Raw genomic sequence first — 24,940 nt, 5'->3', positions numbered from 1 at the left:
GGCGTGTAAGTGGTGACCCGTGTGTGCCCCGGTGATTACTATCCCTGTGACCTAGGGAACGGGGGGAGGGGAGGGTGCATTAAAGTGCATCCCGCCAGGTTTACCAAACCCATGTGTCTGGGTTCTGGGTCAGTGGAGGTTCTGACGCCCTACTGTGGTTGTATAAGTGGAGCGTGTCAGCAGGCGTAAACATAAAAGAACTGAGGGAAATTAAACGGTCAAATGAACATTGGTATAAGAAGTTAAACGTATAAGTCCCAGCAGCCTTGGCTTGCAACAATAAACAGTGCGTGATGATGATCTTGGGGCTCTGCGATTGTCAGCGCCTCTTCAGGTAGTGGGGCCCTGCTTCCTCCTCGGCACTGGCGTAGATGACTCGGCATCCGGTCTGGGGTGAGGGTGAGATATTCCCGGTGCTGGGGTTCCAGTGGCGGGTAAGCCCAGTGCTGTCAGCAGTGCTGGTGCGTCTGTCGGGGCCGTAGCTTTGAAGGATTGTCCGTCCTTAGTGACCCATAGGGTGTTTGGGGTTGCCCACCTGTATGTCAGGTTTTCCCCTTGTAATGCCCGTGTGAGGGGTTGCATGCTCTTGCGCCACAATAAGGTAGCCCTGCTCAAGTCCTGAAAGAAGGAGATATGGCTGTTTTCAAAGTCATATGGGGATTTCCCCTTAAGCGCTGCAGTTAGGCCTAGTTTGTCGGCAACATTTTGGCACCTGAGGATGATGTCTCTTGGTGCTGTGGCTGGAGCTTTAGGGGACTTAGCTATCCTATACACCCCATCAAACGTAAAGTACTTAGCTTGTTTTGCCGGTAGCAGGGATGCCACCAGCCGTCTCACGAAGTGCGGCAGTTCTTCCAGGGGTATGTTTTCTGGGACTCCCCTAATCTTTATATTTTTCCTCCTGCCTCTATCGTCTAGAGTGTTTACTTGTCTATTTGTTTCAATCTGGGCTGTTTGTATTTGGAGTACCTTGTCTCTTAGTGCCTGGAAGTCCTGTTGCAGGGCCAGTACGTCTGCTGCTGTGGCTTGGGAGCGTGCTGCCACCGTTTGTACCTCTGTGGTTAGTGTCGCCAGGTCTGCTTTCCACATCGCTTTGAGGTTGGATTGGAGGCCTGTGAGCATCTCCTGTATATCTTGCTTAGTGGCAGGAGCCAGTGGCCCCGATGTGCTGGCAGTCACTTGGGTGGTCTGGAGTGAGCTTTGGGGTGGATTCCCTCTCTCCGGATGCTGGGATGTCGAGTCTCTCTCTTGAGAGGATTCTCTGGAGTCTCTTGCTGGTGGCTGAGACGTCCACATCTGGTCCAATTCGCGCTGCGTTTTCGCGGCATTTGCGGGTGTCCTTTGGGACTTTCTCCCCATTTCACTGCCCAGGAGGTAGGGTGGCAGCAGATTTGTGAAGGCCAGGTCTCCCCAGTATTCACCCGCGGACACTTGCGGCCGGCTGTCTGCGCGGTAGGCCTTGGAGCCTCGGTTGCGGTATTTTCTGCCCGGGGCCAGAAAGAAAGGCATCGATCGATTCCGGACAATGCCCTGAGTAGTATGCCGCCTTCAGGTACGATGTGGCTGGCGAGATGTCGCTGATATTTGCCGATTTGATTTCGGCACACAGGAGCTGCAGAAAATGGCGTCTGCTCCTGTGCGCTGTTAGGCTCCGCCCCCCGGACAGACCATTTTTAATGTACAAGATAAGGTATTAAGCCTGTATCTACTTAAACCAATGAAAGAGTAAAGTCATAGAGTTAAAAAGGTGAGAGAGTGGAATGGTCGGTGGAGTCACTAATTATTTCAGGAGAGACAAAACAGACTGGTTTAAGGAATTAAATTGCTTAGGGCAATGATACGCTAGCGTAAAGAGATTAGGACTTGTTAAGTACTGGCAGGACTGGAGACTGGGGGAATATCTTGTAGGAAATCATACACCAGAGAATTACCACAGTGAATGCAAACAGAGGACAATGGCAGACATCAGTTACTGAGAAGGGGTGTATGTGGGGTAAAGTTTTTAAAAGCTTCTCAGCTTAGTGTTAGTATTTTGAATTGGACCCCGAATAATACAAAAAGCAAATATAAAATGTTACTCCAGGCACCATCACCCCTTCATTCGTATGCACAGAATTGCAATTATTGGCTGAGAGTAGTCCGCTGACGCTCTCAACCAATGAATTCCTTGCAGGATTGGCATCTTGCTCTGCAGACGCTGGATACATGCCATAGCCAGTCTTAAAGGGACACTATAGGCACCCAGACTACTTCAGCTAATTGAAGTGGTCTAGGTGCAGTGGCCCTATTGCACTCAGTGCTGCAATGTTAAACATTGCAGTTCCAGAGAAACTGCAATTTTTATATTGTAGCACTAAGTCTGCCAACAATAGCTGTCTCCCAGACTGCCACTGGAAACACTTCCTGGATCCAAATGGACCTTTGGTCCGGTAACGGACTCTGGATGTTCTCACGCTCGGCATGAGAACATCCAGTGTCAGATTTTCCCCATAGGAAAGCATGGATTCAATGCTTTTCTATGGGGAGGACTAATGCAAGCACAGCATTTGCCACACCTGCGTATTAACGCCCGCACGTCAGGGGAAGTCGGAGGAGGTGGAGCCACGACCCAGCGCCGAGGGACATCAGCACTGGCTTAGGGTAAGTAAATAAGGGGTTATTAACGTGGCGGGGAAGAGGGGGCGAGTGAGGCAGAGGGAGCTCTAGTGCCAGGAATACAGCTTTGTATTCCTGGCACTTATATTATCCCTTTAAAGGAGACCAGCTTCCTGGCAGAACCAGGTAAGAGGACAAACCGCTGTTCAGGAAGCAGGTACCGAAGAAGACCAGGAGAGCTAGAAGCTTCTGCTTAGGTAAATCAATCTCAGCCAATGAGCTAAGCCCTGTGCAGCTCAGTTAGAAAGGTTCTGGCTCACCTCTATGCTATAGCTGAGACAGGGAGAGGTGCCCAGTGGACCCCAAATAAGAAGTCACACCATTCTAAGAGGATTTGACTACATATATTAGGTGGGAACCATATAATGTCTGAAACCATATTCAATACATCACACTGTAGTGTGTCTGGAGTTTTCTTTAAACTGCAATATTAATGTAGTCTTTGTAAAAAAGGGCACATCCAAAAACTATATAAAAATAAACTTTGTAAAAGTATGTTTGTGACTTAAAAGAAAAAACAAAACCAGTCATACTCAAATAAAGTAGAGAAAAGGAACATCAAAGGCAATTAAACGTAAAGGCATGTATTCGCCCCATTGAGAATTAAAACCAAAATATATCACAAGGCCACACTAATACATGTACATGTACAAAAAAAAAATAAAAAAAAATAATAATATATAGCTTACCCATTTCATTAGTACACTTTATACAGATAAATCACACTTTTTTTTTTTTTTTTAGACCTACTACATTAGAATATGTTAATTATTGCCTTGAAAATGACTTGTTTTTCCTATCTGTGATAATCACCTCAGTGAGAAGGTCCTTATCCATATACTAATCTAAAGTGTTTGCAGTAAACAAGGCACTTTGCCTGGAGTCATACAGGACAATAGAAGCTTTGACAATGTTGATTATTGTCATCAACATTGTCTTCCTAAAACTCTCTTGATGTCTTCTCCTCCCACAAACATGAAAACAAAGTAATATACAGGATGCTCAGACAGCATATCAGGGCTGGTTCTAAAGTTCCAGTTGCTTGAAAAGATCAATTATCATCGTCATTTATATAGCACAAAACATATTCTGCATTGCTTATTAATACTTTCACATTTAAAGGATTACTCCAAGCCCCATGACCTCTTCAGTGATTTGAAGTGGTTGTGGTGCTTGGAGAGTTCCAGGATGGCTCATGTCAATTCTGTGCAACTTGTCATGCCCACAATTGCAATCATTGGTTGAGAGCAATCAGCTGACATTCTCAGTCAATGAATGGTGACTGGATTGGCTTAAAGGGACACTCCAGGCACCCAGACCACTTCTGCTCATTGGAGTGGTCTGGGTGCCAACTCCCACTACTCCTAACCCTGTAAGTGTAATTATTGCAGTTTTCTATAAACTGCAATAATTACCTTGCAGGGTTAACTCCACCTCTAGTGGCTGTCTACTAGACAGCCACTAGAGGTCTCTTCCTGGTCCTTAGCACAGGAAACCTGTGCTAGAGCGTCGCTGGACGTCCTCACGCTGTGTGAGGACCTCCAGCGTCGCTCAAATCCCCATAGGAAAGCATTGAAATTCGTTTTCAATGCTTTCCTATGGGGAGACCTAATGCGCATGCGCGGAATTGCCGCGCATGCGCATTAGGTCTCCTCGGCCGGTGGGCGGGATCAGTCTCGCCCGCCGGCCGACGGAGCCAGTAGGAGGAGCGGCGCGGAGGAGGAGACAGCGGCGAAGGGCATCGCCGCTGCCTCAGGTAAGTGACTGAAGGGGTTTTCACCCCTTCAGTAACTGGGGATTGGTGGGTGGGAGGGAGAGGGACCCTCCAGTGCCAGGAAAACGGATCGTTTTCCTGGCACTGGAGTTTCCCTTTAAGGCTTCTGCAGAAACCGTTGACCAGCGCTGAATGGAAACCAGGATCTAAAGTAACAGTATTACTGGGGAACCAGACCAAGGTACTCCAGTCATCATAACTAATACAGCAGGCTCTTCCATATTCTCTCCTCTATACTCCATTCTGTATAAGAAAGATGGGGAGCAGATCAGATTCGTGTGTGTTAACAATTCACTTGATTCTGGGTCTTTTATGCTTAGCAAAACCTACCAAATTTCTGGTTTAATTTTCTCAGTTTTTTTTTTTTTTTTTTAAATCTTTATTTATAAGTTCATGCATGTCTATTTGATATAACATACTTATAGGGTATATGCTTGTATGGTTATACAGACAAAAATTACTTGCCAGTGGTACAAATATACAATGATCAATGAGGTATTCCATACCAGGTTACACAAGACTGATCTAGCCAATTCCATTATGAACAGTAATGGGGGTTCATCCTTCAATATACATTAGTTTACTGTCCTTGTCTTGTGAGGTAGGGACAATCGGTCTCTCTCGAGGATATGTCTTCGGCCTCTGTTCCAGCTCAGATGCTAGTTGCGATCCACGTGGAGACCTTTCCTTATCTTTGTGTATCAATATACTCTATACCTTTGCGGCCTGTGGCCTTGTATCTTTGTCTTATACACCCTATCATGACATGAACAATTTTATGATATGACCCGAGAGTGGGTTGGGGTGAAGAAGTAGAGAAGTGTGGGAGGAGAAGAGAAGGGAGGGGAGAGGGTGGGAGGGAGGGGAGAGGGTGGGAGGGAGGGGTAGTACAGGGTTGCGTTCATGCGGAATGGGCATCCATGAGGTCCATGAGATCCATGAGATCGGGGTGGCCGGCACCGGTGGCCATCTCCAAAACGTGTGTTCCTGAAAATTCGTCACTGTGTCTATGTCATTCTCAGCTATCAGTATAGTCCTCCCACGGTTCCCATGTTTTGATGAATTGAGGATATGTGTCCCTTATTTGTGCTGTCAATTTATCCATAAGGTGTGCCTCTTTGATGTTGTGTATGACTTTTCCTATTTGTGGCATGTCGGTTTGTAGCCAGGTATGCGCCAAGGCTCGCCTTGCGGCCAGGGATATTTTGTTGAACAATCTTTGTTCTTTGTTGGTCAGGCCGTCAACTGGTCTGGCTATCAGGAAGGACCATGGGTCCGGGGTCAGTGTTTTGTGTAGTACTTCTGTCATAAGGCGGGCTATTCCTTCCCAGTATGTCATTGCCTTGGGACACGTCCACCACATGTGTAGGTACGTACCCTTCTCCCCGCACCCCCTCCAGCATGTGTCAATGGGTGTTTTACCCATGCGGTACAGTTTAACCGGTGTGGTGTACCACCGCATAAGAGTTTTGTAGCATTGTTCTTGATGGAGTACACAGATGGATGTTTTTGCTGCTGCTTCCCAGATATCTTGCCACTCTCCCCCCTCTAGTGTTTGTTGTAGATCGGTTTCCCATTGTGTGACATAGGCGGGAGTGTATGTCTTGTCTGTTGGTGCGCTTAATTGGGTGTAGAGGAGGGTGATTAGGCCGGTACGTGGCCCTCCGGATATGCACAATTTTTCGAAGAATGTTGGTCTGATATGGGCGGCCTCCCTCACCTGTGTCTTACCCGCAAAGTCCCTGAGCTGAATATATCTGAAGTGGTCCTTTGTGGTTAATGGGGCCAAGGTGGCGAGGTTTTCGAAGGTTCTGAGAGTACCTGCCTGGTATAGCTGGTGATATCTTTGGATGCCCGTGTTCTCTATTCCCTGAAAATCTCTAGCTGTCAGGCCAGGAGGAAAGGCGTTATTGCGTAGGTACGGTGTTAGGGGTGAGATGGGGTGAGTTAAGGCGTGTTTGTGTGCCGTGGCGTCCCAGATCCTGATCGAGTTCAGGATTGCTGGGCAGGTCGTAGAGAGGACCGGTCTGTCCAGCTTGGGGACCCAGATCCAATATTGCGGTAGGTCCGTGTTCATGATCATCGTTTCTAGATCGACCCATCGGTGGGTGTCAGGTGGCGAATGCCACTCTATTATTTGCGCTAATTGTGCGGATAGGTAGTAGGCGTGGAGATGGGGTAGCCCGAGACCTCCCCTGCTTTTGGGTGTATACAGGGTTTGTCTCGCTATCCTGTGCCTCTTCCCTGCCCATATGAAGTCGTCTATTGCTGTTTGAATTGGTTTTAGGTCTCCTTTAGTGACCCGTACCGGTAGGGCTTGGAAGAGGAACAGGAGGCGCGGCAAGATATTCATCTTGACGCTGTGTAGTCTGCCTATCCATGAGATGGGTTTTTCATGCCATTTGGTAATGTCTTTGATCAGTGTGGTTATCAGTCTTTTATGGTTTTCCGCATACAGGTCCTTAGGGTCGGGGGGGAGTGCCACTCCTAGGTATTTAATTGGGCGGCTGCTAATGTTCAGTGGGTATGTGTTGGCCAGCCATGCGATGTCTGAGTCTGGGAGTCCGATGGGCATGCCCACCGATTTGTCAACATTTATCTTGTACCCTGAGACGCGGTTATATTCGTCGAGTAGATCAAGAAGGTTTGGCACTGAGTCTTTCGGGTTGGTGAGGGTCAGCATGATGTCATCGGCGTAGGCCGAAACTTTAAACTCCTCTGACGCTACCCTGACTCCTCGGATCCCCGGGTGTTCCCTAATGAGCCGCAAGAGCGGTTCCAATGCTAATATGAATAGGAGGGGGGACAGGGGGCATCCCTGTCGCGTGCCGTTTTTAAGGGCAAAGGGGCATTGTGTTGTTCCTGGTACTAGTGTTTGTGCTCTGGGGTTCGCATATAGGGCCTGGATCGCGTTGATAAATGTGTCTGGTAGGTGCATGTCGCGCAGTAATGTGAAGAGAAAGGGCCAGAGGACCCGATCAAACGCCTTCTCCGCATCCAGAGAGAGGATCAGAGAAGGCGTCTGTTTCTCGCCCGTCCTCCATATGAGGTCCACCGCTCTTCGTGTGTTCTCATATAACTGTCGCGTGGGGACGAAGCCCACTTGGTCGGGGTGTATACATGCTGTGAGGAGCGGGTTCAGCCGGTTGGCTAGTAGTTTTGCGTAAGCTTTGAGGTCAAAATTTATTAGGGATATGGGCCGGTAATTGGTTATGCTGGTGGTATCCTTATCAGGTTTGGGGATTAGGGTGATGTCTGCTGTCGAGAGGTCTTGGTGTGGCATGTCGCCTTGTGTCCAGCATTTGTACATGTTGGTTAGGTATGGCATTAATTCGTCCTTGAATGTCTTGTAGTATGTGCCGTCAAATCCATCAGGGCCTGGGGCTTTGTTCCCCTTAAGCCCTGCGACAGCCGCAACTACTTCGTCCATTTCTATTGCGTTTCCCAGGGGCTCTGTCAGGTCTGTGGCAAGTTTCGGGAGTCGGGCCCTGGCTAGGAATGCCTGAAGCTCCGACATGTACTCGGTATTGGACTCTGTCAGGGTGGGGGAGTGGTTGTATAGTTGTGCATAGAACTGTGTGAATTCATCGTTCACCTCACTGGGGTTGGTAAGGACCGTTCCTTGTGCGTTTTTGACGATGATTGTCGTGGTTTTATGTGCTCTAGGTCGTAGGGCTCTTGCGAGAAGGGTGTCCATTTTGTTGGACTTCTCGTAGAAGAGTCTTTTGGTGTGGCGCATGTCATTGCTGACCTCGTCCACCATCAGCTCTCTGATCATCCGTCTTAGTTCCTGTAAATCTCTATATGTTGTGGGTGTAGCGTTTTGTTTATGTTGCTGCTCTGTTCTGCGTAATTGCTTGAGTAGGTCCGTAAGCTTATCGTATTTCTGCTTCTTGTGTTGTGTAGCTAGCTTAATAAGAAGGCCTCTGATAACGGGCTTATGGGCCGCCCATAGGGTTGTGGGCGATATGTCCGGGGTGTCGTTGGTTTGGAAATATTGTGTTAGTTCGCGTCTAACACTCTCTTGGACCTGTAGGTTCTTAAGAAGGGAGGGGTTCATTCTCCACTTCCATGGTGTGCGTGCGCCCGCAGTTTTAAGGGTTATTTCAATATCTGCGTGGTCTGACCAGGAGATCAGGTTAATCGCAGAATTTTTGACCCACTGCATGCCCAATTTGTTGGTGAGAAATAGGTCGATGCGCGAGTAGGTGGCATGGGAGGCGGAGTAGAACGTGTAATCACGTGTACTCGGGTGGTGGATACGCCAGGGATCTAGTAGTCCCGTGTTGAGTATGAAGTTGTTTAGGAGTTTGTCCTGTCCCCCTCTGTATTGTGATCGTGGGAGGTGTTGCCCGCCTCCCCGGTCCATCGCTGGACAGGGTGTCGCATTAAGGTCCCCCCCTAGTATCACTATGCCCCTTGGGAGGGTGGAGATCCTTGTCTCGAGTTCTGCCCAGAACCCTGGTGTGGGAGTGTTCGGGGCATTACGTTAATTAAATGATATGTGTTGGAGTGAATTGTGCCTGACAGGACCACGTACCGGCCCTCTGTATCAGTTTGTATATTTGTGATCTGTATGGGGCATTTTTTATGGATGAGTATCTCTACTCCGTTTTTCTTCCATGGGGCTCGGGATGCGAATGCCCTTGTATATACGTGATCAGTTAAGGCTATGTGGGAGCCGTTAGGTATGTGGGTTTCTTGTACGAATGTGACGTCTGCCCTCTGTCGTCGCACTTCTCTAAGAAGTAGTCTTCGTTTATTGGGTATATTTAACCCATTCGCGTTCAGTGAGGTTATCTTTAGGTCCATGTCTGTGTGTGGGATATGGTGCGTCCGCTTACCTGACCTATGGCGAGGTGTCAGTCTATCTCGCGCTCAGGTCGAAACCGGTGCCGTCCACCCCAGCCGATGCGTCCCCAGGTGCCAATCTCTTCTAAGTCGCTTGTGTATGCGTGCGGAACGGGGGAAAGGGGAGGGTGGAGAGATTGAAGAGGGTAGGTAGAAAGAGGAGGTTGTAGTGAAAATACAACCTACGAAGAAGCAAATGAATAATTAATTAAAACAGTACAATATGCAGTGTGAACCAACAAAGTTCACAATGAGTGTAATATAGTGAAACAATAAATTAAATTTAATTTATCCGGGTCTTACCAGTCGCCAGGAGCTATAGGGGGTGGGCATCCACCGCGCTGAGGGTATCTCCTCTAACGGGGGGGAAACTCAGCCGATAAGCACCCTGCCGAGGCTCGGCCATAGAATAAACAACCTGTGTCTGCTGAGTATCTCGGGGGGGGGGGGGGGGGGGGGGATGGGTCGTCCACTCGTATATTCCTTGCCTGAGCAAGCCCTTTGCGCTCTGCGTTACTACGCCTTATTTCGGTTTTCTGGTCTGGGGGGGGGGGGGGGATACCTCAGTCGCAGCTTGGAGTAAACCGCTTATGTATTATGGTGGAGGGGTGGCGTCAGGGAGTGTGCTGCCTTGTGCGGGTTCAGAAGTCCCCCGGGTTCTGGCTATGTACACCACCCATGTTTTGTCTGCTAAGTTGCGGCTAACAGGGATCCTGATTTCTGCCCTCCGAGAGAGTGCGGTCATGCGGTATGGGGGTGGGGAAGAGGCACCCTGGTAATGTTTGGTAACGTCCATTCCTTTCTCTTATCCTTACATTCCGGTCTCCGATTTAGGCGGGAGCACCAGGTCACCTGACCCGAAATTCCCGCTCTTCGGACAGCGGTCTATTGTAGTTACTGGACACTGTCCTGCCTTCCCGCCCAATTCTTCCCTGTAAGCTTGCATTTCCCTCCATCCCATAAATGCAGTTTATTTTTATTACAGTTATTATTATTGTTTTTCAATTTTTTGTCTTTTTATGCTTTTTTTTCAATATTATCATTGGGGTTTTTTTTTTTTTTTTTTTTTTTTTTTTTTTTTCCCCCCTCCTGTTGCTTCTTACCCCCCTTTCTTGTCCCAGTTATGGCCTATCACAATGTGTGGTAACTTATTGCCTGGGGCCCCGTTGGTCGCCCCCTCCCACCCATGTTTCTTTAGTTAGTGGATCCCCCTTGTCACCCTCCCACACACCCCCTGCCTCAGCCTCAACCCCCGAGGCCAAAATGTGACCTCAAAACCCTTTTAACTTGCTCTAACCGTGAGCGATTAAATTGCATTTAATAAAATGGTTGCTATGATGCGTATGCAAGTCCAGAGTCAGTTAATACATTACTGGTTTGCTACAGTCCGATCACTCAGTCCACTTGGGAGTCGCGATCTTCCCAGCTAGCTGGCAATGGTGGCAGGTCCGTGGTGCCCGTCACTGGGAGTTGTAGATCCTCTGGGAGCAGTATATCCAGATCTTTTAGAAAGTCTCGGACATTTGTTGAAGGTAGCAGTATGGATGGTGAGGGCCCATGAAAGACGATGATCTTGAAGGGGTACCCCCAGGCGAATCTGATTCCCTTCTGGCGCAGCAGATCTGTGACTGGTTTCCATGCCCGCCTTCTGAGGAGGGTTGCAGGCGCGATGTCTTGGTACAGTTGCAGTTCGGCGTCTTCATGCTGGAACGGTTTTGTTCTGCTCTGTTTAAGTATGGCTTCCTTTGTCTGGAAATAGTGCCATCTGACAATGACGTCCCTTGGCGGACTGGACTTCGGGCCTTTGGCCCTGAGGGCTCTATGTGCTCTGTCAATCAGCCAGAGATAATCCGGTATGTTAGGCAGGTGCTGTTGGAAAGTTTGTAGTAGTACCTGTTCCAGGTCTTCGTCCCTCACAGCTTCTGGTAGGCCTCTAACACGTAAATTATTGCGTCTTGACCGGTTAGATATATCCTCCAGTTCGATCTCTAGGTCAGTAATTTTTTGTTTGAGGGTGTTGGTGGCCTTAGCGGTGTCGTTCTGCGCAGTGACCATCTGGGCTACTCTGCGCTCCGTTTCGGTTGTTCGGGCCCCAATGGCGGCAATCTCTGCCTTCACTTCCGCCGCTGTGCGGCTGATTTCAGCTGCGAGATATCCTTTTACCTCCGCCAGCGATTTAAGGATGGCGCGGGAAGAGGCCTCTGGGGCTGTTAGTGCGGCAGTGGAGGCTGCTTCAGGCTGGTGTGTTTCACTGGGGCCTGTGTCGGTGGCAGTGCCACGAGGCGATGGTCTCTGGGCCGTGAACATCTCCGCCACTGATGGCGCTTCCTTTTGGCCCTTTTTGGCGGGTTTGCGGCTGGACATCCGCGATCGGTGCGGGCTGGCAGTTTAGGGTTCGCTGGGCTGAGTCTGGGCGAGTTTGGATCAGGTTGGTGCTGATTATAGTGCTAGTTTACGAGCCTCTGGTGCGGAGCTCCGGCTTTAGGCGGCCATCTCTGTCGGCAGTCAGACCACGCCCCCCCAATTTTCTCAGTTTTAAGAAGAGTGACAGTTCATTGTTTATTCATACCAGTAACCGCTAATGCCGCATTAACTGCACTGAATAAAACAGAACATAATTTACCAATGCTGCATTTCAACATTTTGAGAGGCTTTACTGCCCCATTATACCTGATCAATGGACAAATTTATTACAAATGCATGTGCACGTAGGATGTTTTCCATTAGCGCCATACGTACAGCACTGCATGAGTTAAAGCATGCTTCCCCAAACTCCGGCCCTCCAGTTGTTGCTGAACTACAACTCATGACTATGAATGAAATAGATAGGCTGAGTTGTAGTTCAGCAACATCTGGTGGGCCAGAGTTTGGGGAAGCTTAATTATTGTGCAAGGAGTGCCCTGGCACCTCCTTATTGTATGTAGTCAAACTGTTTTAGAGAAGATTGACTTCTTACCTGGGGTCATCCCCGGTGCTGCTCCCCGCTTCCACTACTTCCTAAGGAGAGCCAGAAGCTCACTGGTTGATAGTCTCTGCTGATCGCTCTCAACCAATGAGGTAAGCCCCGCACTGCTGGGCCTTGCTCAAATAGAGAGATTCTAGCTTTTCATTGCAAGTAGTGGAAGCAAGGAGCGGTGCCTGCCAGATCTCACATAAAAAGTCAAACCACAACTGTTTGACTACTTACACTTTGGGGGAGGTTGGGCCACGCTGTATTAGTTATGTCGTAGCTTGGAGTCTTCCTTTAATTAATTTGTAAGCTTTGACCAGCAAAGCATATCAGTTAAAATAAAACCGTTTAAAAATTGGAAAAAGATAAACAAATACCAAAAAAATAAAATAAAAAAACACTAGTACAATACAGGTTAGGGATCGACAGATGATCAGTCTGGCCGATATCGGCCAATATTCCCATTATGTTAAATATCGTTAACAGCCTATAATGATATCGATACTGGATACTTGGCGTAGGTCCAAAGCACGCCATCTTCAGCTGCTCTCTCCAGCCTCCGAATAACCATGGCAATACTCCGCACAGCAGTGTTGAAGAGAGGACCTTCCAGAAACAGAAGATAGCGTGTGTCCACAACGTAAAACTCCCTGGCAGCCTGCACAAAACCACCGGACCACCAGGGAATGTAATGATTCCCTGGCCACAGGTAAAAAAAAAAGGCAGAAGCGGGTAATATTATCGGTACTGTGGTGGAATCTCGGTAAAAATAAATTTAGTAGGCCGAGATTACCACGTGGCATGTGTACGTGCAAATGCTGACGTATCGATCAGTTGGTTGCACGAGGCAAGATACGATCAGTAGTGTACGGAGCATGTGCAAGAATACAGGATGTAGTATTCCCCTCCTCCATTGTGCTGGACAAGCCATGCGGTCAAGCAGGAAGTTAATTCTTATTTGTATTGATTGGTCAAGAGAATGTGCGGGTGGAGCTTAATATGGGAGGAGTTATGTGCCTATATAAGGAGCCTGCACTATTGTCCGGGGCTCAGAACTTGTGGTATTTTGGTGACGCTAGTCCCTCTGAGTCCCGATCGGTGATCCAATAAAGAATCTCTTCCTTCCTGAAGAAACCTGTGTCCATCTCTCTGTGCTTTGCTTCCGTCAGTTTCTCCGGTATCATTTGGTGCATTGGCCGGGAAGCTCATCGTTCAACGGTAGCTGAGAGGCAGAGGCGTGAGACGGTCTATCTTTGCCCACGTTCTCTACGGCTGCACCCCTGAACTTCTGCGTGGACCTCCCTTCGTCTCGGCGCCACTGGTCTGTTGTCCAGGAGATCATCGGCCTCTACGTGAGAAGTGCTGGGGTGTCCCCGTCGATGAGTGTGAACTCAGGTTCAGGAACGAGGAGGTAAGACAACTGCTGTTTTAGACGGCAGACCCACTAGGGGTATACCGATTGTGCGGTAGGCCCATAATGGGTTATTTGTGTATGGAATCTGCCCCCTCTGTCGGAGGGAAGGAGCGAAGGCGCACCGCTCAATCGAACGCTCTTTAGTCAGACCGTTTGATTTGGTTAGTCAGGCGGGGCTCTGGTGTAAATAGCCCTAGCCGGACACCGGTGTCTTGTCTAGACTAGCGTTCTAGGGTGTATATTTTGTTCGCTAGGTCGGAGGGACCGGGAGACTAAGCGGCGTCTGTGTAAATTCGGTTCGCTAGCTCTCAACCTATCTTGGCTAAGTGGGAAGGCGTGTAAATTTGGAACCCACTAGATTTTTGATAGTAATCGACTAAGAGGCGTCTGTGTAAATTCGGTCCTCTAGCTCGCTATATGTGGTGCTTGGGCAGTGTGGCTAACCAAAACGGGTGTATATAGTTTTAGGTAGTCCATCAAGGTACTGGCCAATAGTTTAGTTGGGAATTGTAAATGTGATAAAGATTGTTTAGTAAAGTGTATATCTTGTTAGATAGCGCGAGCTCAGCCGTCTAGCGAGAGTGTTAATAGTTTGTTGCTGTATTATAGTGCACGGTACCATAACCCTGTATATTTACTGACACTGTATATAAGTACTAATCATTGTCGTCCATTGCATGTTTAACACCATAACCACTAATAATTGTATTGTGACCTTAACTTGTGCTTTGACCTATGCTAACCGTACTGTAACCGCTATTTGTAAAAGACAATGTTACTGGGGTGTGTTATAGACGGGTAATTCGTATATAGAGAATTATAGCGTGGGTGACTGTATAGTTTCGCCAAAGGGCATAATATTGATTATCTAGTGACTGGTGTAACAGCTGTGTGTGTACGGGAATTCCCTGAGTGTTTATTGTATTATTGTATACGTTTCACTTGGTAACCGTACCACGTGGTGCTGTTGCCAGAGGAAACGGGTGTGACTGTTGAATAGTACGCATGTATAGTATTCGTTGTCGACGACGTTCCATTGTTAAGTATGGGTGCGTCGCAGTCAACGATTCCGGATCCCTTAGGTTGTATGGTGAAGAATTTTAAAAAGGGATTCAAGACATGTGATTTTGGGGTTAAAATGTCTCCTGTACGTTTGGTCACTTTGTGTACTAGGGAGTGGCCTACTTTGGTTGCGGCATGGCCGCCACGTGGCAGTTTGGATCCAACTCTGGTACAGCGCTTACACGTGGCTGTATCAGGTAGGCCTGAACTTTACGGCCAGTTTCCTTATATTGATTGTTGGAGACAGGCCGTAAATGACTCGCCAAAATGGCTCCAGACATGCCACGAGGAGCAGTGTCTCCTCATGGTAGCTAGGACTTGTTTGTCCACTAGGACTGGTGTTAGGCCCATTTTGGACACGCCCCCTGAGTCCGAGATCCCTTTGCCGCCCCCTTACTTTCCGTTAAGAGGAAGTGACGCAAATGCAGGAAGTCCTGCAACCCTCCCCTCATTACCCCCATCCACTTCCGCTTCCGCTTCCTCCTCCAGTACAGAATCCACCCCCTCTCGTACTAAATCTCCCCTTCCGGAATCAGAACCAACCCCCATTAAATCCGAATATCCTGATTTGGCGCCACTTCAGACTTCCGGTCAAGCTTCATCTAGCTCGACTCGAAGTGTTTTATTTACAACCTTTTCCCAAAACCAAGCTCCCACATCCCCATACCCTATTTCTCCCCGACTGGAACCTATGACTGATGCCCCTCCACGTAGCCCCATACAGACCCGACAGCTGACCGGTGCCCAACAATTAAAACACTATCAGATGCCTCTTCGTCTGAATCCTGGGCCAGCCTATATCGATGCCGCAGGCCAAATGGCACATGCTGACCCAGTCTTTGTATATGTCCCATTCACGACAACCGATCTCTTAAATTGGAAGACCCACAATTCCTCGTATACTGAGAAACCACAAGCTATGACTGATCTGTTCACCTCAATCGTACAGACACATAATCCGACATGGGCTGATTGCCAGCAGTTATTAATGACTTTATTCAACAATGAGGAAAGGACAAGAATTAATCAAGCGGCCATTAAAGCACTAGAGGATAAAGCCCGTACTTTAAACCAAGCCAATCCATCAGCATGGGCCGCAACACATTATCCCAACACCGATCCCGATTGGAATGTAAATGGTGCTGATATGGTTCAACTCAGAGCCTATAGAGACGCTATAATTGCTGGCATGAAAGCAGGAGGAAAGAAAGCCATTAATATGTCGAAGACAGTTGAGGTGATTCAGAAAAGTGATGAAGCGCCCAGTGTCTTTTATGACCGATTATTGGAGGCATACCGCTGGTATACCCCCTTTAATCCGGAAGACGCAGATAATTCCCGAATGGTGAACTCCGCCTTTGTCAGCCAAGCCTACAGAGATATTAAGCGCAAGCTACAGAAGTTAGAAGGGTTTGCAGGTATGTCCATCACCCAACTAATGGAGGTAGCGAATAAGGTATACATGAATAGGGAAACAGAAAGTAAGAAAGAGGAAGAGCGCAAGATGCGTAGAAAGGCAGACATGCTAGCGGTAGCGATCGCAGGCGTAGATAGACGGGGCCCAGATAGAGGCGATAGTAGATGGAATGAGGAACCTCTAAGTAGAAATCAGTGCGCATACTGTAAGGAAGAAGGGCATTGGAGAAATGAGTGTCCTCGAAGAGAACAGTGTGAGAGAGACAGACCTAGGACAGGTTATGGAAACTTTAGAGGCAGAGCGAGAGGTAGAGGAGGCCCCGGAGGGAGTAATGGTAATAGAGGGAGTAATGGGAACAGAGGAAGTGTTAGGGAAGATAGGTATATCCCAGCAGCGCAAAGGTCCCGCGATAGAGAAGGCAGGGACTTTGTAGGATTGGCTGACACGGTCATGGAGGACTATTGATACCGACCGGGCTCCATCCCCCTTGGTCGAGCGGAGCCTATGGTCGATGTATCAATAGGGGGGAAAAGGAGTGCGTTCATGATCGACACTGGTGCTGAACATTCAGTGGTGACTAATCTAGTTGCTCCTCCATCTGGAAGGACTATTACTGTAATAGGAGCAACTGGAAGAAGTGCTGAAAAACCGGTTCTTAAAAGTCGACTCTGTACATTGGGAGGCCACGTAGTAAAACATCAATTCCTTTATATGCCTGAATGTCCAGTCCAATTGCTGGGACGTGATATGCTATCTAAATTACAAGCACAGATTACGTTCCTACCAAATGGAACAACATCCTTAAAGTTTAATGGACCTTCAGGTATTATGACATTATCCGTACCAAAGGAAGAAGAGTGGCGACTTTATACAGCGTTGACTAGCCAAAACCCTAGGAGTGATGAGTCATTATTCAACATACCAGGAGTTTGGGCAGAGAACAACCCACCAGGACTGGCCCGCAATATTCCACCTATTAAAATTGAACTAAAACTCGGGGTTTATCCAGTGAGCCTAAGACAATATCACATCCCGCAGAAGGCTAAGAAGAACATCCAATCTTACCTGGATAAGTTCATACGGTATGGTATCCTAAAATTCTGTACTTCCCCCTGGAACACCCCATTGCTGCCTGTTCAAAAGCCCGGTACAGATGAGTATCGACCTGTGCAGGACTTAAGAGCAGTCAATGATGCGGTTGTTAGTATACATCCAGTTGTACCCAATCCATATAACCTGCTTGCTTTAATTCCGGGCGGGGCTACTTACTTTACAGTCTTAGACCTCAAAGATGCCTTCTTTTGCCTCCGAATTGCCGCAGAAAGTCAATGTATTTTCGCTTTCCAATGGGAGAACGCTGTAACGGGCTCAAAACGCCAAATGACCTGGACAAGACTGCCCCAAGGGTTTAAAAATTCACCTACCCTATTTGGTTCAGCTCTAAGTCAAGATCTACTGGATTTCGAGTCCATCCCAGGAGAGTGTGTATTGTTACAGTATGTAGATGACTTGTTGATAGCAGCAGTTACCAAAGAAATCTGTCAGCAAGCAACGCACGATCTACTACACATTCTATGGAAGGCAGGATACAAGGTGTCTAGAAAGAAGGCTCAGTTGTGTTTGCCAACTGTCAAATATCTGGGATTCCATATCTCTGAAGGTCAAAGAATTATGGGGCCAGAGAGAAAAGAAGCTGTGTGCCAAATACCGATACCCAAGACAAGTGCGAGAATTCTTGGGGGCAGCAGGCTTCTGTAGGATATGGATTCCCAGCTACGCGATACTGGCAAAACCTCTGTACGCAGCTATCAAAGGTACAGAGCACGACCCCTTCTTATGGACCCAAGAACAGCAAACGGCATTTGAAGATGTGAAGAAGGCTTTGATGAGTGCCCCAGCATTAGGTCTACCTGATCACACACGACCATTCTACCTGTATGTACATGAGCAAAGAAGAATGGCTGTGGGAGTATTGATACAGTACTTGGGATCATGGCAAAGACCTGTTGCCTACATGTCTAAGCAATTGGATGCAGTGGCCAGCGGACTTCCACCTTGTCTAAGAGCCGTAGCTGCAGCCGCCCTGCTAGTAGCTGAAGCCGATAAACTCACTCTGGGTCAAGAACTTTATGTATGAGTCCCACATGCAGTACAGACGTTGTTGGATTACAAAGGAAATCATTGGTTTAGTAACAGCCGTATGACCAAGTATCAAGCAATGTTGTGTGAAAACCCAAGAGTGCATTTAGAGACTGTAAACACCTTAAATCCAGCTACCCTTTTGCCACAACCTACTGAAAGTCAACATGATTGTTTGGAAGTAATGGATGAAGTATTCTCAAGTAGACCAGATCTTCGTGATTTTCCCATCCAGAACCCCGATGTTCAATATTATACCGACGGCAGTAGTTATGTGAAAGAAGGGATCCGCTATGCAGGATATGCAGTGACAACAATAGACAAGGTGATAGAAGCTCGGCCACTGGCGAAAGGAACATCAGCACAAAAGGCAGAATTGATAGCACTGACACGAGCGTTACAATTGGCTGAAGGTTTAAGAGTGAACATCTACACGGACTCCAAATATGCGTTTTTAACCACTCATGCCCACGGAGCTTTGTATAAAGAAAGAGGACTACTGAATTCAGAAGGCAAAGAAATCAAGTACGCAGCTGAAATCCTACAACTATTGGAAGCAGTGTGGGAGCCGAAAGAAGTCGGTATCATACATTGTCGAGCGCATCTGAGAGGAGATGGTGATGTAACCAAAAGAAATCGGATGGCAGATAGTGCAGCTAAGCGTGCTGCTGAATCAGGAAGACAGGAATATGTGGGGCATATAGCTGCTCTTATACCAACTCCACTGTCCCAATGGACTCCAGTTTATACAGCTCAAGAAGAGGAGTGGTTAAAGACTGAACAAGGAAAGTATTTGGAGAACAAGTGGTATCAGCTAGAAGATGGAAGAATAGTCATACCAGCATCACTAGCGGTAGAAATTGTCCAAAATTATCACAACGGGACACATTCTGGGAGAGACAGTACAGAAGAATCTCTCAGGAAACATTTCTACATACCAAGATTGTCCAACTTGACTCAGGCCATTGTACGAAGATGTGTAACGTGTGCTAAAAATAATGCAAGACAAGGACCAGTAAAGCCACCAGGAGTCCAGTTTATGGGGGGACTCCCCATGTCCGATTTACAAATTGACTTTACAGTGATGCCTAAATCGGGTGGACATCGTTACCTGTTGGTAATTGTGTGCACCTATTCAGGCTGGGTAGAAGCATGTCCTACTCGTACAGAGAAAGCAGGAGAAGTTGTGAGATTCCTGCTACGAGAAATAATACCCCGATATGGACTACCCTGTTCTATAGGATCGGACAATGGTCCAGCTTTTGTTCATCAGTGCCTACAACAACTGACTCATATGCTTGGTATAAAGTGGAGGCTTCATACTGCATATAGACCCCAGAGTTCTGGTAAGGTAGAGAGAATGAATAGAACTATTAAGAATCAGTTGGCTAAAATGTGTCAGGAAACCCAACTTAAGTGGAACGTTCTCTTACCCATAGCTTTATTGCGAATCCGCAGTACCCCTACCAGAAGGATGGGCCTCTCTCCTTTTGAAATTATGTATGGGCGACCACCTCCCGTACTTGGTAACTTAAGGGGGGACTTGAGTCAGTTGGGAGAAGGAATTACCCGGCAGCAGGTTGTAGAGTTGGGTAAGACTATGGAGGAGGTACAGAAATGGGTACAAGATAGATTACCTGTGAATATTTATCCCCCTGTTCATAGTTATCATCCAGGAGACCAAGTGTGGATTAAAGAGTGGAATAATGTACCGTTAGGGCCCAAGTGGAGAGGTCCTTATGTTGTTCTTTTGTCTACCCCTACAGCGATAAAAGTAGCCGAAGTGACTCCGTGGATACATCACTCCAGGGTTAAACCAGCAGCAGTCGATTCTTGGCAAGTTACAGCAGATCCAGAGAATCCCTGCAAGATCCGGTTAAAACGCACTACTCAGTCGGAGTAACGAGGAATTATTGTGGATTACAAATTTTATTATTTTTGGGATTTGGTGTGTGAGAAGGCCATAATAAAGCCTGTCCGCCCACCGACGTATAGTTTATAAGCCAGGGAAAGTCTCGAAGGGACTCCTGTGAAGACGAGCAGAACTCCATTCCCTGCAGCCCTTACATCCTGGAACCTGAGGTGCCTTCGCACGGACGAAGACTGAGGATGACGGCGAAAGATGTGTTGATGATAGTGTTTATTTATGTGTATTTTTATATTCAGGAAGGTAGAGGTACCGACACTCCTAGCTGTGAGGTATGCATTAAAACTACAAGAACAGGTAACCATATTTCCCAAACCCTAATTTGGCATTCACAATACGAGTGTAAAGGAGATGTATCGAGATGTAGATACCTAAATATAGACTATAGTGTGTGCCATTTAGGAGTAGGAGAACCTAAGTGCTTCAGTCCAGAGTATCAACCCCGTACAATTTGGTTGACTCTCAGGAATGGAGATCCTCAGGGGACCCTAATTAATAAGACAATATTAGAATCCGTACATTCTTCGGGTGTTCTGCTATTTGATGCGTGTAAAGCAATATCAAGTGGTAGAAAGCCGTGGAATGTATGTGGGGATCTTAGATGGGAGAGGACGTATGGGTCTAATGATAAATATATTTGTCCCAGTAGTAAAAATAAATATGTGAGTCCTAGATGCCCAAATAAAGACTATAACTTTTGCCCATATTGGTCTTGTGTGGGGTGGGCGACTTGGGGACAGACAGTAGACAAAGACATGATAGTGACTAAGTTGCCTACCAGCCCATATTGTAAGTCTATGGAATGTAATCCCATCCATATACTTATAAATAACCCCGATAAGTTCTTAGACAAATATGGCAATTTATTTGGGTTTCAAATATACGGGACGGGTTTAGATCCTGGGACAGTATTGTTTATAGGGATAGAGACTGATACGGTATCCTCCCAAACTCATCAAGTATACCATTCCTTTTATGAAGAGATGAGTATAGATAATAAGATCCCCCATAATGCTAAAAACCTGTTCATTGATTTAGCTGAAAGTATTGCCGGTAGTCTTAATGTTACCAACTGCTATGTGTGTGGAGGTACTAACATGGGAGACCAATGGCCTTGGGAAGCAAAGGAGGTAATGTCCGGTTCTGAGGCAGTTGACCAACTAATATCTACACAAGCCGATTATCATATGAGTGTTAGAGGTAAATCTGAGTGGAGATTAAAGACCTCCATCATAGGTTATGTTTGCATAGCAAGGAAAGGAATAATGTATAACACTTCTGTAGGAGAATTAACTTGTCTAGGGCAAAAAGCTTATGATGATGATACAAAGAATACAACTTGGTGGTCGGCTTCAAATGTCTCAGAACCATCTAACCCGTTTGCTAGATACGCCAATTTAAAGGATGTGTGGTTTGATTTATCCATCACATCTACCTGGAGAGCCCCAGCAAATTTGTACTGGATCTGTGGTAAGAAAGCCTATTCGGAGTTGCCACAGGACTGGGAAGGGGCATGTGTGTTGGGTATGCTCAAGCCATCCTTCTTGTTACCGATTGAAACAGGTGAGACTTTAGGTGTTAAAGTGTATGATGTGAATCATAGGAAGAAAAGGGGACCCATAGAGATAGGCGCCTGGGAAGATGATGAATGGCCTCCCCAGCGTATTATAGATTATTATGGGCCAGCCACGTGGGCAGAAGATGGTACCTTTGGTTATAGAACCCCTATTTATATGCTCAACCGTATTATAAGATTACAGGCGGTGGTTGAGATTATTACTAACGAAACATCACAAGCGCTCAATCTTCTAGCGAAGCATAATACCAGGATGAGGACGGCAGTTTACCAAAATAGATTAGCCTTGGATTACCTTTTGGCAGTAGAGGGAGGTGTATGTGGGAAGTTTAACCTGAGCAATTGCTGTCTTCAAATAGATGACGAAGGGCAAGCAATAGCTGAGCTTACTAGCCATATGGTTAAACTAGCGCATGTGCCTACTCAGGTATGGAAAGGGTATAATCCAAGTAGTTGGTTTGGTAGCTGGTATGAGTGGTTTGGAGGGCTTAAGGCAGTGGTAGGTGGAGTCCTACTGATTTTAATGTTGTGTCTACTCCTGCCGTGTCTTATACCCTTAGTAGTTAGGTCTGTGCAAAGCCTGATAGAAAATATAGCAGAAAGGAAGGCTGCTGCACAGATAATGGCAATTTATAAGTATAAGGCTCTAGATCAGGGAGAACCAATGCAGGAAGATGAGTGTTGAAGATTCACATCATAAGATAAGTCTGGTCTGGTTCAAGGTAACTTGCGGTGTATGCAAACCAAGGTTAAGTGATGCCTCAAGTAATTGTGAAATATCAAGAGGCATCAAAGGGGGGAATGTGGTGGAATCTCGGTAAAAATAAATTTAGTAGGCCGAGATTACCACGTGGCATGTGTACGTGCAAATGCTGACGTATCGATCAGTTGGTTGCACGAGGCAAGATACGATCAGTAGTGTACGGAGCATGTGCAAGAATACAGGATGTAGTATTCCCCTCCTCCATTGTGCTGGACAAGCCATGCGGTCAAGCAGGAAGTTAATTCTTATTTGTATTGATTGGTCAAGAGAATGTGCGGGTGGAGCTTAATATGGGAGGAGTTATGTGCCTATATAAGGAGCCTGCACTATTGTCCGGGGCTCAGAACTTGTGGTATTTTGGTGACGCTAGTCCCTCTGAGTCCCGATCGGTGATCCAATAAAGAATCTCTTCCTTCCTGAAGAAACCTGTGTCCATCTCTCTGTGCTTTGCTTCCGTCAGTTTCTCCGGTATCAGTACCAGTTATTGTTTATCAACCCAAGAGGCCACCGATAAATCGGTATTGGCTTTTAAGCATTTATACCCTGTATCCCTAATGTAGGTATTTGGCTGTGCTAAATATCAAGGAAATAACAGCTTAGAAAATTAACAAACCAAGGTCAGGTTCACCAGAATAAAGTGTCTAAAAGGTATCCAAACAGTTTATCTAAGGAGAACTAATTCACATTTAGTGGCACAGTTGGCTATTGCACTAAATTAGGGTTTCCCCCTCCATATAACAGTAATGTCAGTGTGTGAAAAGCTGATCTCCATGGACTGGAAACGTTCCTCTGCCCATATCACCCAGTGACAGCGAGCACCTACACACCCTGACAGGTAAGTACATAGATCCCAAGTGACTGTGTGTGTAAGAACCACTCACCTGTCCCAGCTGCCCTGCTCTAACAACACAGACTGCCGCGATCTACGGCACGTCGAAAAACCAGAGCTATAAACACCAGAGACCGCCAACTCAATGTTACCGCACTCTTATAACCGCCTTCATATAACTCGAAAACATTTCTATTACATTAAGTTATGGAAACATATTTTGTTTAACAATACTCGTTACACGCAAAAAGTCGCATAAAAATAAAAAGGTATGAGATGGCAATAGTTATCTCTAGTGTTTGACGCTCGAAGGTGGACGTTTAACGGAATGGTCATTCCATGCGTCGCATACTGCCGCCATATTGGATGAGGGCAGACCAGGCTGCTGCATAGCCAGTGCCCACTTTAAATATGTCTAGGTTGCTAAAGGAATAGTTAACGCAAGCTGGGCATTTTAAGATAGAATTCTTATTTTTCCTACTTAAGAAGAATAAAATAAAGCAATGTTATTTCATTGTAATTACTGCTGACAGTTATTGTCTCAGCCTCTAATGGAAGGTTTTGCCCAAAACAAAAATGTCTGCCAAGTGGAGTTTTGTGGGCGGAGCTTGGTTTTAATGTTGTGTTGGCTGAGACTGAGTTTAGAGGGGGATAGCTGCTTCTTGGACATCACATTATAGGTGTATGACAGACTGGTAAGAAACACTGTGGTGAGAAGTGATTTTGTAGAGATGCTAGATCACAGTCATATATTATTTATCATTATTGGAATGGCGAGCTTCTCTTCCCCTAGTATTTAATAATATAATATAATATATTAGGATAGTAATTATCATTGAAATTTATAACTACTACTTCACACCTGTTTGCTAAACACATTGATAATATAGGTAGCTAAAGGGACACTATAGGCACCCAGACCACTTCAGCTCATTGAAGTGGTCTGGGTGCTGTTTCCACATTGCCCTTAGTGCTGCAATGTTAAAGGACCACTATAGGCACCCAGACCACTTCAGCTTAATGAAGTGGTCTGGGTGCCAGGTCCAGCTAGGATTAACACTTTTTTCTATAAACTCTGAAACTGCTATGTTTATAATAAGGTTAATCCAGCCTCTAGTGGCTGTCTTATTGACAGCCGCTAGAGGTGCTTCCGCGCTTCTCACTGTGTTTTTCATAGTGAGAAGACGCCAGCGTCCATAGGAAAGCATTGTGAATGCTTTCCTATGGATTGGCTGAATACGCACGCGGCTCCTGCCACGCATGCGCATTCAGCCGAGGAGGAGGAGAGTCCCCCGCTCGCCGCTGGAGAAAGAGGTAAGTTTAACCCCTTCCACCCCCTAGAGCCCGGCGCGAGTGGACCCTGGGGGCACTATAGTGCTAGGAAAACGAGTATGTTTTCCTGGCACTATAGTGGTCCTTTAACCCCTTAAGGACACATGACTTGTGTGACATGTCATGATTCCCTTTTATTCCAGAAGTTTGGTCCTTAAGGGGTTAAACATTATAGTTCTATAGAAACTGCAATGTTTACATTGCAGCTCTAAGTCTGCCCTCAGTGGCTGCCTACCAGACAGCCACTAGAG

General features: G+C 46.7%; 2 protein-coding genes across 5 annotated transcripts in view; one reads left to right on the top strand and one right to left on the bottom strand.

The window, feature by feature from the left end:
- Positions 1 to 23,488, bottom strand: part of ANAPC16 (anaphase promoting complex subunit 16) — a 51,459-nt gene extending 27,971 nt beyond the window's left edge. The window contains exon 1 of one of the 3 annotated variants that reach the window (XM_063433947.1): positions 23,410 to 23,488. The gene's annotated coding sequence lies outside the window, so the exon portion shown is untranslated. Of the gene's footprint in view, positions 1 to 23,355; positions 23,376 to 23,409 lie in introns of those variants that run through there. The other 2 variants (XM_063433949.1, XM_063433948.1) reach the window with 2 other exon arrangements.
- Positions 1 to 24,940, top strand: part of ASCC1 (activating signal cointegrator 1 complex subunit 1) — a 305,402-nt gene that overhangs the window by 493 nt on the left and 279,969 nt on the right. Inside the window, exon 2 of one of the 2 annotated variants that reach the window (XM_063433946.1) lies at positions 24,009 to 24,052. The gene's annotated coding sequence lies outside the window, so the exon portion shown is untranslated. Of the gene's footprint in view, positions 1 to 23,976; positions 24,053 to 24,940 lie in introns of those variants that run through there. The other variant, XM_063433945.1, reaches the window with a different exon arrangement.

The sequence above is a fragment of the Pelobates fuscus genome, chromosome 10, assembly GCF_036172605.1.
Source record: "Pelobates fuscus isolate aPelFus1 chromosome 10, aPelFus1.pri, whole genome shotgun sequence".
Lineage (NCBI taxonomy): Eukaryota > Metazoa > Chordata > Amphibia > Anura > Pelobatidae > Pelobates > Pelobates fuscus.
This window is presented reverse-complemented; position numbering and strand designations above follow the sequence as displayed.